Source organism: Heterocephalus glaber, unplaced genomic scaffold (assembly GCF_053883595.1).
Source record: "Heterocephalus glaber isolate CG9 unplaced genomic scaffold, H.glaber_assembly_v1.0 deba00001460, whole genome shotgun sequence".
NCBI classification, from domain to species: domain Eukaryota; kingdom Metazoa; phylum Chordata; class Mammalia; order Rodentia; family Bathyergidae; genus Heterocephalus; species Heterocephalus glaber.
In genome coordinates this window covers 9,404,926-9,416,719 of record NW_028258307.1, presented here as the reverse complement: position 1 = coordinate 9,416,719, position 11,794 = coordinate 9,404,926, and positions in this window count along the sequence as shown.

Here is an 11,794-nt window from a genome sequence, read left to right as displayed (position 1 = left end):
CATCACCTCCAAGCTTCGCCTCCTATTGGATCAGCTCTAGCATCAAATTCCCATGGGAGTCTGAACCCCACTCTGAGCCACACATGCCAGGAATCCAGGTTGCACACCATTTGAATCATCCAGAAACCACCACCACCACCACCCCTAGTCTATGGAAAAATTGTCTCCCACCAAACCCTTTCCTGATACCAAAAAGACAGTGGACTGCTGTGAGAAGGGGTCTGGAGTTTATGCTTAACTGTTATTGTTGGCTTTTGTCATTTGGTCCTGTGACACAAATACACCCGAGAGACCACATGACAAAACATAGACTCCAGCTGCTTCCTCCCTTCCTCATTCTGCAATCTCGGGTACCTTAAATCATTTAAGTGTTTTGTACCTCAGTTTCCTCACCTGTAAAGGAGGAACAACAGTACAGGTTGAATATCCTTTATTCTGTATATTCCATACAAAAAGTGCTACACAGAATTTTGTTGGCTTTTGAGATGTTTGAATATACCTAATGAGATAGCATGGGGATGGGACTCAAGTCTAAACACAAGACTCACTTTTTTAATACATTTTTAAACCTACAACCAGAAGGCAATTTTATGCAATATTTTTAATGTACCTGCATTCTGAATGCAATCCATCATGTGAGAATGAGTGGGGAGTTTTCTACTTGCGGTGAAATGTCAGTGCTTTAAATTTCACATTTTCAGAATTTCAGATTTTTGTGTTAGAAATGTTTGATCTGTACTTATATGGTTTGTGGGAGGGCTTGTTGAGCAACTATTTATTTATAGTGCTCTTTAAACAGTGCCTAGAACATAGTAACTACCGTATAAGATTTAGCTATTGTTTTCCTTAGACCTCATTCTATAAGACTATGTAGTGGGAGTAATAAACAACCCTCACACTTCCCATTTTCATGATATTGCTACAGAGCATAACATAGCACAGTGCCCTACTTAGTGTGTCGGTGCGGGGCGGGGGGGGCAGATGATGGCATTTTTTAAACGTAGCTCTTGAAATTAGAATAATGGAGAGGAATATGAGAGAAACATTCACATCAGGGGAAAGGCTGCCATCAAACAGGAAACAGAAAGATGCCTGTGCATTCCATCAGATTCTGAGTCACCAAGTGTGGGGGTGAAAAATCCAGTTAGCAATAAATAGAATTTGGTGCATAAACTGTGCTTTGAGGAGCAAGTCCTGCAGTGAAGTTGGGGCTGGCTTTTAAACTTAATTATGCACATGTGTCTCTAGCAGTTTATTGAATCATATGGTGTAAACCGTAAACAAACACTAAAAACCTGGCTGAGCTGACGGCTACAAGCTACAAAATGATCTTTAAAGATCAAATATTTATTCCAAAATCCCAGGAGCCAAGCTCTCTGCATTAAAGTCAAAAGCAAGCGATCCATTCTTCCTTAACAGTAGCTTATGAATCTTCTCCTTGATTGGGATATACACAAACAAATTACTGTCCCCGAATGCCCGCAGCACGGAAGAGCCTGTTTGGGTGACTCACCAAATGCATAATCTGAAGGATTAGTAAACTGCCTCAAAGTGAGTTATCTCTGCAGGGCTTGACATACATCAACCCCGTGATGCGCCACTCAGAGACTATGAACGCCTGGGCTCTCCGGTAATTTTCTGGATTCTCCCTGGCAGGACCTCATCAGGCTTGGAAGGGCTGAAACTCTCGGCCAATGCAGACACTCTGTCCTTTGCCTGCCACTCTGTTGTCTCATGATTAGTCTCCTCCTTGCTTCTCAGAAAGGCAGACTCTGATCCACTCCCCACCCCCACCCCAAACCGCTGCTTCATTGCTAATTTCCATTTCCATTTGGGAGCTGAAATGAAATCTGGGATGACTAAGCTTTGCTGCACTTCGGAGTTGCACCTTAAAAGAATTTTTTCTCTTTTCTTTCTTTCTTTTTCCTTTTTTCTGTTTTTTCCAGTTCACAAGCCAGGATAAAGCTGGTAACTCTGACTGTGGCTGGTGGCTCTGCCTGTGTGTTCTTACAGTGGTTATATAGGTATGCACATATGCATAGTGAAACACCAGTATAAATATCCGCCTGTAACTGCCCACAGCAGGGAAGCGTCTGTCATGCAGAGAGACCAGGCTATCTGCGAGGGACCGCCTGGCCCTGCTTATCTTCTAAAACCTGGAAAACCCATTAGAACCTCCCAGATAAACGGTTTATAGACATCCAAACATGTTGAGATGCCGACTCCAGCTAAATCAGGGACAGGAAAAATAAATAAACAAACACAAATGCTTATTGGGAAATTTAGTTTCAGGTTAGAAGTTCCCAGAAACTTGTGTATAATGGTTTTGAAGCTTATATGGAGACACGGTGGGTGCCTACTCCTTATACACAGTGAAAAAAACTATTATTATTGTCATTGTCATGACCATGGCTTCCTCTACATTCACCCTGCCTTGTGTTGTTTGGCCCAGTATGACTTGGTGTTCTTTGAGTAAACATTGCTAGACAAGGTCCTGTGGCCATACATACCTGGAAAACAGATTTTATTTGCCACCACCTATTATTTGTTAAGAAGTCAGTATTTCAACTTAAGAATTTTCAAGAACATTGGGTCTTCTTGGGCCTTCATTGCTACATGAAACACTTTGTGGCTGGGTATACTTATTTTTTTAATTTTTATTGGTACATTTTAGGTATAAAATAGTTGCATTGATCATTCAGATCTTGTACCTTTACATGATGTGTCTTAGTTCTTATTTTTTCCCCATTTCCCTGCCCTCCCTTCATCCCCTCCACCCTTCCCTGTTTACAGAGACTTTGTTTCCATTTTTTCCTTTTCTCATATTTTTCCTTTTCCTTCTTTCCTTTCCCCTACCCTTCCCACTTCCCCAACTCCTTTCCTTCCTATTTCACATTATCAATTATATCATTTGAATCTTATTTACACTTTCAGTTTCTCACACTAGAGAAACTATTCGGTATTTACACCTGTGTGTTCTATTTATTTCACTTACGAGTATGGCCTCAATGTGCATCCATTTGGCTATAAATGCCTCTAGTTTCTCATTCTTTGTGGCTGAGCAGTACTTCATTTTATAAAAAAATCACATCTTTATCCAGTCTCCAGTTGATGGGCAATTGGCCTGTTTCCAAGCTTTAGCTGTTACAAACTGTGCCGTTATAAACATGGAGGTGTATATGTCACTGTGGTATGATTCTTTTAATTCTTTTGGAAATATACCCAGCAGAGGGATAGCTGGGTCAAATGGGACTTCTAATCCTAATTTTTTGAGGTATCTCCATATTGATTTCCACAGTGGTTGCACCAGTCTGCGCTCCCACCAACAATGGAGAAGGGTTCCTTTCTCCCCACACCCCTGCCAGCATTTGTTATTTGTTGATTTCTTGATAGCAGCCATTCTTTCTGGGGTGAGGTGGAATCTCAGTGTTGTTTTCATCTGCATCTCTCGAATGACCAGTGATGTTGAACATTTTTTCATATGTGTATTTGCTGCTTTTACTTGTTTGTCTGAAATGCCTGCTCATTTCAGATGCCCATTTTTGAATTGGGTCTTTGAATTTGAGAGGTCTGATTTTTTTCAGTTCTTTATATATTCTAGATCATAGACCTTTGTCTGAGGAACAGCTGGTAAAATTTTTTTCCCACATTGTAGGTTGTCTCTTAGTGGCTGGGTATACTTTTACCACTGTTTCCTACTCCCTACCACTTCCTGTTACCCCAGACTCTAAAGCTGAACTCCTTCCACACCATTAGCACCTACTTGGCCACTGTGACATGCAAGAGCGTGGTTCATGTTTAATTTGACTTCTCCATGATGTGGCTGGAGTGGAACCACCATCTTCAAGGAGAGTGTCAGCTTCAAAAGATTTTGTCACTTTTTGCATCCACTTTTGTCATTGATGGACTCTGTTCCCAAATGGAGTTATTGATGTTGTAGGTCTTCTTTGAGGCTTGAGGACACTACCTCGACTCTCATCCCTCTGTCACCGGTTCCAGACAAGAAAGCCCTGGGTCCTCAGCTTCTGCCAACCCAGGAGCCATGTTCCAGGCTCCTTAACTTCAACACTTCCTGGTTATCACAGAGCCAAGATTAACTGGATGAGATTTGGGATCCAGATTATGAGTATGGAGGGGAAATACCCAGGCTGGGAATTCCTTCCCTTAGAGAGGAGCAGACACTCCTGCAAACCCTCACAGGTGAGATCCTGTGTGGTCTTGGGTGGACACCTGGGTATTGTGAAGTCCAGGTGAGAGATGGAGATACCTCAGAGTGCATTAGAAAGTGGAGATGCTACACATCTCTCTCTCATGCTAGAGCCGGTTCTAGCAATGGGTTTCTCTGGGACTCAAACAAGCCATAACCAAAGCTTTAGAACTCTGTCTCACATACTCATCGCATGCCAAAGTGTGTTAAAGATTCTGATTTAGCAAACTTGGGAAACCTTGATCCTGCTCAATCCTAGTAAAAGGGGCAAAGTGGAGAGTCAAAGGGGCAGGGGTGCCATTTGCTTCTGGGCACAAGCAGTCATAGCTATGTTTACACTGTTCTTGTGAAACTTTCGCAAGTTGACATCCAACTTCCACCTCAGAGCACCCGAACTTGGCCTGGTCTCCCAACTCTACCCTAGCTTCAATATACCAATCCCAACCAGGTCAGTTCTCTGAAGGTCAGAGGTCAGACTCAAAGCAATGATTATATCCAGCTCTGTCTTTAGTTACTTGTGACAGCGGAAATCCACACATGCTCTCTAATCCCTGCCTTTGCAAGTACTCTGCCTTTCTCCTTGTCCTTCTTTTGTTACTCAAAGCCACTAGTAGCCCAATTTGGAGTGTCCTCTGTGCCCCTTGCCCACTGTCTGCCTGAGGTGCTAAAGGAATGAAGGAATGCTGCTAGTGCAGACCGCAGACGGATGCAGCCGCTGCATTGAGGAGGGTAAGTAATCCACAAATTGGATAGCAAGCCAATGAATAAACACACATTGATTATGCCCATTTAACTACGAGTATAACTGCCTATGGGGAAGACGGACTGGTGGGGGGAAAATTGATGAGCTGGTTAATGTGGCTTATTGGTGAGACAGTTTTAACGTCATGCGGCTTTAAGAGTCCTGTTTAAAAAAAATTAATGTGCAGATTGAATTTTAATGAGTCTGAGTCCATAGGCAGCAAGTTGCAAATATGTGTCCCGAGGGGCGATTCCTGCATTAGGCTCTTTGCTCTGAGATCCTTTGGGGTGGAAGAGGGTAATGGGTCATATTGAACACTTGCTAAGTGCCAACGGTGCTGTGCACTCTGAGCAGAGAGGGCATGAGCTAAGGACCGTGGCTGAAGCCTGGTGGCTCCCACCTGACAAGGAAGTGCAGTTCCAGGATGTCCTAGGGTTGGGATCTGGGAGGAAGTTGAGGAAGGGTTGGTGAATGAATGACATGGACACTGAGTGGGACCTGATGATCAGAATGATGAAAAGGGGGAAATCAAGGCTAATGGATTTAAAGGAGATCTAGACGATCGATACTGGATGTATTGAGAGAGAGGGGTTGTAAGAAGAAAGTAAAATAAAGAATGAAGGAAAGAAAGAAAGAAAGAAAGAAAGAAAGAAAGAAAGAAAGAAAAGAGCAAGAAAGAAGAGGATGGAAAGAAGAAGGAAGGGAGGGAGGGAGGAAAAGGGGAAGGGAGGAGAAGGGAAAATTAGCTCTTCCCATCTATTCATCTGTTGCTGAAATTCATCCTGGCTTCTACATGTTCACATCATTTTGCCAAAGAATTGAACTCAAAACCTTACTGAAATCCTTCAAGAATCTTTGCAGGACCACTCCAGCTCATGAGGATTTCCCTTACTGATGACGTCTTGGGGTGGTACTTCATGTGTCACAGTTACAGTATTTTGCTCTTGTGTTAGAACATTCTTTAGTCACTTCAAATATATTATAAGTTCCTTGAAGCCAGGGTGGATCATTTGCTTATCTCTTCATCTCCTACAATTCTCAGTACACCTTCGGAACAAAGACTGTCCAAAGTTGATAGTCATGACCTGAATTTAGATTGAAACAGAAGTTTCATGCAAATTAAAGTCCTCCACATTCCCAAAGGCCTGGGTCACTCATGACCAACACATTGCAGGCCAATTTTGACTGATCTTCCACTCCTATGTCTTCTGTACCTTAGTTTCTACTGCCAGAATGCTGCTTTCTTCCTTCCATGATCTCCATGTTCCTTCCCCAAAGAGACCATGTCTGTGGCAGGACCTTCTAATGCCATCTCTACAATAATCTGAGCCAAATGTTCACTGTCCCGAATCCTGTCCCTAGGAACCTCGGGGACTCTTCATTCCCAGTGGAAGCCCTGCACATCTCTCCCCTAGACAGAAAGTCCCCCTGACTTTCTCTTCTCAGTTCCTATTTCTGTGTTGTACCTTCAAGTCTGGAGTCCCTTTGCCACCTGACTCTCTAACCATCTATGCGGTTTGGTACCTTCTGTTGTGGCTTAGAAATACATGATTTTCACCTGGTAGTAGATCTTTTCCTAGAATTCCTGATAGGCAGATGTTGATCTGGACAAGACCTGCCATTAAACACCTCACCTAAGCAAGAAGACCCAGCATGATCCTGTGTATCTACCTTGCCTCTCTGCAGGGTACCAAGAAGTGAAATGCTGGAAGACAAGATGCCACTTCATCCCATTTAGGAGCTCTGCCTTCTTCCCAGAGGTATGGAAACCCTTCCTTATCTTTTACCCTCAATTTTCCCTTTCCTTGAGTGCTCCTTAAGCCCTGAGTTCCTTTACAATTGGCTTAAAAGAAAGCCCTATAGAGCTTTTAACTTTTCAAAGCATTTTCATGCCTTTAATCTTATTTTATCCTCACAATATCCCTGTGAGGTAGGTAGAGCAGACAGTATTAAGGCCATTTGAACAATGAGCACAAAGAGTTCCAAAAAGATGCCATGTCTTGCTTCACATATCTTGAGAAGGGACCCTTGTCTCCTAAATCTTGAGTCAGGGCTTTTTCATCATTTTTGGGATCTAAAGGACTTGGCTATCTTCTTTTCAAACTCTTTTGCATCCCGTCTTCATCCAGCAGGAGGGAGGAGAGGGGGAGAAAGGTTGTGGGAATGGGAATGGGAAAGTACAATGAGGAAGATGGTCCAGGAGGGGAAAATGCTTACGTGACATACATATCGATGGCTGCTCATTAGTGAGGAAGAGGTCAGGGCACCTGCCAATAATGATGTCTGCATTATGGTACTTAATGGAAATGGTGTAGGCCCTGCCCCATCAAAAACTAATCTGCCCAAAAGACACCCAGGCCCAGCACAGCAAGAATGAGATCCCCGCTGGGGCCAGCTCCTGGAACTGAATCCAAAGCCATTAGTATCCGAAGGCCGCAGCGTTACATCCAGCAGGTCCTGCTGATTCAGAAGATGCAATGGCTCCAGCCATTAGTGGGCCCAGGAGGGGACTGGAAAAGCAGCCCTGGAGACTACAAGGCTGCCTGTAAGGATGCTGAGATGCCTGCAAGGAGGGGCTGAGGAGGCAGAGAGAGTCCTCTTTGCCCCAGTTCCATAGGAGTTTTGGCATGAAAGCTCTGCCAGTTTCATGAAATGCTGCCCAGCATTTGCTCCTCTCCAAACTGTCTCCAGTGTAACTATGCCCAGGCCCTGCACAGGCAGTCATAAAGTTCTGATTCCCAGTTTCCTGTTTCCCCACAGGGAGAGTACTTATTTTCCATGACTTCTGGGGCCACCTACAGCAACATCTCTGGTAACCATGGCTGGCATGGAGCAGGAAGCTGACTGGGCCACCCTGGGACTGAGCAAGAGCAGGTGGGTGGGCACTTTGAGGCCAACCTTGTCTCTACATCAGCCTGCTGTGTGACAGTGGCCAAGGCTTTGCCCCTCCATGAGTGACTGTTTTATCTGACAGTGTGTGTACCTACAGCTGCTCATCAGGTGGCAGTGACGTCTTCATTTCATTTGAGAAAAGTGGAGACTACAAGAGTTACAGAAGTGGAAATACTGTTCTTATGTACAAAAGAACATCTATTCTTTCTTCCACCTAAGCCAGCACAACCAGCTAGTGTCTCAAGGGACCAAAACAAACCTGACACATTAGATTTTTCTCTTGGCATCCTATGGGTTCTAGCAGATCACAGACTTCAGTCATTAAAGGGTCAAGTGTGGTGGTGTGTTAGTTACTTTTCACTCATTGTTGAGACAAAATACTGGACAATCAAAGTGAGAAGGAAAAGTGTATTTAGCTCACAGTTTGTAAAGGTTTCAGCCCATAATTAGCTGGCTCCAAGGTGGAGTGGCACGTGGGAGGGGGCATCAAGGAGAGAAACAGTTCAGGGCATCAGAAGGTAGCAAAGCAGCAAGGGCCTTAACAGAGTCTTTCTGCCCCTTTTATCTTATTCAGACTACTTAGGGCAGTTAGCAGTCGCACCCTTAATCCTAGTGCCCTTGAGCTTAGCCCCACCATGAATCAATCATACACTCTAGATTCAGCCTCCTCCAAAATATCCCATGAACACATGAGGCTTTGGGGGGACATCTAGACACCAGTCATTACAGTCCACCCATCCAGTCCTCAGGGACGATCCTGCCCAGGTGGCCTTCTTAGTTCTCTTCCTTTCCTATGGCCCGGCTCTCCCCCTGGTAACAGGATTTCTATAACACACGATATTGGTGACAGCTAGTTAGGGTTGGAAGGCTTCAGTAAAATTAAACAAGCTCCTGGTTGTACAGAAGAAGGAAACAAATTCCAGAGAAAAGAAGCAGCATTCAGAATAAGTTAGCAGAAGATTCCAGAGTAAAGCCTGACCTTCTGAAGTCAGAAGTTCACATGCTAAACCAATAAATGGAATGGAAATATGAGATTATACCACCTCCTTCATCCAGCTAAATCTCTGGACCAATCCTATCATAAAACACTTTTCATACATGCCATACAAACACTTATCATAAAACACTTTTCATACATACCCAATCATGAAAAGGTAGTTTACTTATTGTGGTCTACAGGAAGTTCTAGATTGCTGTACTCCTATATGGTACCACTGGTTACATATAGCTATTCAATTAAAATTAATTCACTTAAATTAAAAGTTCAGTTTCTTAGTAGTATTTATCATAATTCAAGAGGTTAATCATTGCAAGATGCTGGTGGCCATCACATTGGACAATGCAGTTATATTTCCACTATCTGGGAAAATTCTACTGGGCAGTGCTAGTGGAGGGCTGCAGGTGATAACTTCCATTTTTTCAGACTGAAAAAGGCATAGAGAAAGGAGAAGATAGTGATGTGATTCAATCCTGCAGTCAGTAATAAGAGTAACTCTTATTACAAAGTCCAAGCTTTTGCAATTAAGGGCAGTGATTCCTTTCCACTTGGTGGTTCCTGTAAGTAGTGCTTTCCAAATCTATATAAGAAATGGCCTAGAGAAAACAATCCAATTGAAGCAAAGTTCTTGACATTGGTTTTGTATTACTTTATAAGTAATGGGGAAAATATCAACTGCTCACTTTGAAGACTGGGGCAGATAGAAGGAAGCATGAGATCACGGCTGAAGCCATCCCTCTCCCATTCCCCTTTGTAAACTTTCTTCTCTTCAGCAAATACAGAAAATAGAATGATTGGAGAGGCTTAGTCTCCACATTCCCCCCAAAAGAAAAAGCTCTTCTGTCATACTACAACTATCTTTGACTTGCGGTAGAGATCAGCTGATTTGACTATATCTACAACCACTTATATGTGCTGTGTCTCTGTCAATAGAAGCATAGTATTTAAAGGAAAAGGCCAAAGCCCAAGTCTACCATGAATGGTTGGACTACAACTGCATTGCTATAAGAACTTCATTTCAGAATCAAGAATGCTTAACTTGGAGAAATAATGGCTCAGATGGAACATGCCTACTCTTTATAAACATTGCATGGGTTATTGATTAAAAAGCATGTTTGCTATGTCTTTGCCTACTGGAACTTTGGCTTATTTTGGGTGTTGTTCTTATTATTTTATCTTAAAATCTTATTTTCTATAAAATAGTAATTTTTAAAGTACACTACGAACTACATATTAAAGGTAAGCTTATTTCAGATCAACAGAAAAAGAATTTTCTATCAGATCCAACGGCTTTAATTTGGAAGATCTCCAAGATGACAATAAAGTGACCATTCTTGCATGGATTTAGGCAAGAATGTTGTAAAAAGTGCTAGAATGCTGAATAGACAAATCACCTTTATTACCCAGGATGGGATTGATTGATTGGTTGATTGATTGATTGATTGTGAGATTCTATTTTTTAAATCTTAAGGTGATTAAAAATATGTAGAACTTTCAGGAAAGGTGGTCTTGATTGTGCTGCCTTTGATGACAAGCTTGGTGAGAAAGATACCCCTGATCTGAGGTCCAGATGAACAAAGGATAGGCAGGCCAGCACCACTGTCCTCCCAGAGGGCCCCACTCTGCTTCTCCCTTCATTCTGGAAGCCACAACTCACGCGGCTGTTTTGCTGTTCTCTGTGGTATGTCAGTGTTAGTCTTGAGTCCTTTCCCATGCACTCCCCCACTAAGGTCTTCTCCTCTTAGCTTTCAGGCTATGTCACTCTCTTGAGGGCTACCTTGTGCTGTGGTCTGAAGAGAGTTTGTCCCCTTTATGAACTCAAGTTGATATCAAATCCCCAAGGGGAGATACTAAGAAGGTAAAATCTTAACCCAGTATGATATTTGAAAGAGGAGCCTTTGGCAGGTGATTAGGGTTAGAGAAGATCACCAGAGTGGGGCCCCATGACTGAACACTGGTAACTTTATAGACAGAAAGTGAGACACCAGGCAGTATACACATGTACACTCTCTTTTGCCATATCATGCCCTCCACCACCTTGGGTCTCTGCCAGCAGAGGCCTTCTGCAGATGTGGCCCTACAACCTTGGGCCAGAACCATGAACCAAAATAAGCTTTTTCTCTTTATAACTTACTCAGTTTGTGGTATTTTGTCATTCACAACAGAAAGCACACAGAAGCCTCCTTGCCTTTTAGAATTTGCATCCCTGTAAGGAACTGCAGAGGTCTTTGTGCAGAATTGTTTCTGGTGTCTGCCCACTGACTACTCTGCTCCCAGCACTTCCCTGGAATTGTTAGCTGGTGAGAGTCTTGAAGTATTTTCTGTTTTTATTTCAATAAATAGGGACCCTGGGAAACCATAAAGGCTTCTAAATAAAGGCAGCGATGAATGAATATTGTTGAGCAGAGCTAAGTGCTCAAAAATCTTTGAACCCACCCAGTGTGCGAACACTCTCAATATCCCTTTGTGGTGGATAAACTAATGGTCAGCTTGGAACTCCCAGCTAAACTGAGTCAGCATGGTTCTGGGTGTGGAAGACCCACCTGAGGATTGTTGCCAAGGGCATAAAAGGAGAACTGGAGGTGGGGGATTGTATGCTGTTGATTTTCCTGGAGAAGCTTGCTGTGGCTGGTTTTCCTGATATGAACTCAGCTGTTCTCGAGGCCGGAGGAGCTTAGATCCTCACTGTCACTGGGGATGGCTGCTGTTCTCGTCAGGGGAGCTCTGGTCTTCACCTGGGGCATCGCTTCCTGGCTCCAGTGCAGATCCCTCAGCCTGGCATCACAGATCCTTCATCTGCAGGCACAGACTTTCTGGCTTCCACCACTGGCCCTTGAGCCTTCTGGTGCAGATCCTCGATATAGACTTGCATGAAACATTGCCATGGGCTCTAGGACCCTGGTTGGACTTATGGAGGACATCGCCATGGGCTTTAGGCCTTCAGCTGGACTTGTGT